This window comes from Myotis lucifugus, unplaced genomic scaffold (assembly GCF_000147115.1).
Source record: "Myotis lucifugus unplaced genomic scaffold, Myoluc2.0 scaffold_355, whole genome shotgun sequence".
In the NCBI taxonomy this organism is placed as follows: domain Eukaryota; kingdom Metazoa; phylum Chordata; class Mammalia; order Chiroptera; family Vespertilionidae; genus Myotis; species Myotis lucifugus.
In genome coordinates, this window is record NW_005871403.1 from 769008 (window position 1) to 771522 (window position 2515).

At 49.4% G+C, this 2515-nt stretch overlaps 1 pseudogene; it reads left to right on the forward strand.

Moving 5' to 3' along the window:
* The first annotated feature begins 1281 nt into the window (after window positions 1-1281).
* On the forward strand, window positions 1282-2238 carry LOC111828413 (annotated as a pseudogene).
* The last annotated feature ends 277 nt before the right edge of the window (window positions 2239-2515 follow it).

Genomic DNA, 2515 nt, shown 5'->3' on the forward strand with positions numbered 1-2515 from the left:
TATATTTTGTTTTATTTTAACATTTTTATTTTATTAAATTTATTGGCATGACATTGGTCATATAGGTTTCAAATGTACATTTCTATGACACATGATCTGTATGTTGCATTGTGTCCCACCACTCGAAGCCAAACCATCTTCTGTCACCATACATTTCACCCCTCTACTCTTTACTACCCCAAACCCCTTCCCTCTGGTAACCTCTGTGTCTGAAATATGAGTGAGATCATATGGTTCTTAGCGTTTTCTGACTGACTTATTCACTTAGCATAATATTCTCAAGGTCCATCCATGTTGTTGCAAATGGCAGTATTTCATCTTTTCTTATGGTTGAGTAGTATTCCTTAGCATATATGTACCATGTCTTCTTATCCAGTCCTCTATGGAAGGACACTTTGGTTGTCTCCATGTCTTGGCCACTGTGAATAATGCTGCAATGAACATAGGGGTGCATAGAGCTTTGTGAATAAATATTTTCAAGTTTGGGGGGTAAATACCCAGAAAAGGGAATGCTGAGTCATATGGCAACTCTATTTTTAGTTCCCACCAGCAGTGAAGGAAGATTCCTTTTTCTCTCCAACCTCTCCAACACTTGATGTTGCCTGTCTTGTTGATAACTGTAGTTTTTATTTGCAGTTCCCTAATAGCTAGTGAAGTTGAACATCTTTTCATATATGTGATGGCCATTTGTATGTATGTCTTCTTGAGAAAGGGTTCTGTTGAGATCCTCTACCCGTTTTTTAATTGGATTGTTTGTTCAGTATTTAGTTATATGAGTTCTTAATATATTTAGGATATTAATCCCTTTCAGAGCTGTTGTTTGCAAATATCATCTCTCATTTAGTCGGTTGCCATTTTGTTTTGTTGTCAGTTTCTTTTGCTGTGCAGAAGCTTTTTAGTTTGATATAGTCCCATTCATTTATTTTTCTCTTTACTTCCCTTGCCTTTGGGGTCAAATTCATAAAATGTCTCTACAACCCAGGTCCATAAGTTTAGTACCTATGCTGTAGTCTATGTACTTTATTGTTTCGGATCTTATATTTAGGCCTTTGATCCATTTTGAATTAATTTTTGTACAAGAGGGCAAACTGTAATCAGTTTCATTTTTCTGCATGTGGCTTCCCCATTCTCCCAGCACCATCTATTGAAGAGGCTCTTCTCCATTGTGTGCTTTTCGGTGAGTGTGGCTGTCATTTGGAGCCGGCGGGCATAGGGATAGGGGTGTCCACGCCAAGCTGCACCCGCAGGTCCCGCTCAGGTGAGGGTGCAGTGAGCGGCCTCATGCAAAAGGTGCCCCAGGTCAGCCTCGAGCGCCTGGATCTTGACCTCACAGCTGACAGTCAGCCGCCAGTCTTCAAGGTCTTCCCAGGCAGCACCCCCGAGGACTACAACCAGATTGTCCCCCAAGCGCGGGGCTGCAGCTGCTGCTGCCGGGCACCCCTGGTGCCCAGCCCCTGCCTGGCATGACCATTGTCAAGGAGGAAGAGACAGAGGCTGCCATCGGTGCCCTGCCTGCCACCGAGGGCCCTGACACCAAGCCCGTGCTAATGACCCTGGGGGAGGGCCCGGTTGCGGAGGGCCCTGCCTGGTCTCACCCAGCTGCAGCACCAGCTCCAGCCTGGAGGTGGTGGCTTCACAGGGCAACTCAGCCCCAGCCTGGATGACCGCGCCACCATCTGCCGCGTGTGTCAGAAGCCAGGCGACCTGATTGTGTGCAACCAGTGTGAGTTCTGCTTCCACCTGGACTGCCACCTGCCGGCCCTGCAGGATGTGCCGGGGGAGGAGTGGAGCTGCTCACTCGGCCACGTGCTGCCTGACCTGGAGGAGGAGGCTGGCAGCCTGAGCCTGGACGGTGGGGACAGCACCTTCCTGCTGGCCCTTTTCTGCCAGGAGCCTTGCTGGCCCTGCACCAGCTGGCTACCAACTCCAGCTTTTCTGTGGATCAGCCTGGCGGCACATTAGACTTGACCCTGATCCACGCCGCCTCCAGGAGAAGTTGTCGCCCCTACAGCTCCCCCCCAAGAGTTTGCCCAGGATGTGGGCTGAATGCTCAAGAAGTACAAGCTGACGGAGGACAAGGCGGACGTGCAGTCCATCATCAGCCTGCAGCGCTTCTTTGAGACTCGGATGAATGAGGCCTTTGGTGACACCAAGTTCTCTGCTGTGCTGGTGGAGCCCCTACCACTGAGCCTGCCTGGTGCCAGCCTGAGCTCCCAGGAGCTGTCCAGTGGCCCCTGAGCCAGCTCAGCCTGGGTGTGTCCTGTCACCCCTGCCCTCCCTCTAGTGGTCAGGCTCCCACTCCTTGGTAGCCCCATTCCCTGGCCCCTCGCAATACGGTTTTTACTTCTGTGGATTTAACGTCACAAGTTCAAAAAAAATTATTTGCCCATATACCTGTGGTTTTATTTCTGGGCCCTCAGTTCTGTTCCTCTGGTCTGTGTGTCTGTTCTCCTGCTGATATCGTGCTGTTGTGATTTTCATAGCTCAGTAGTATAATTTGAAGTTAGGTAGTATG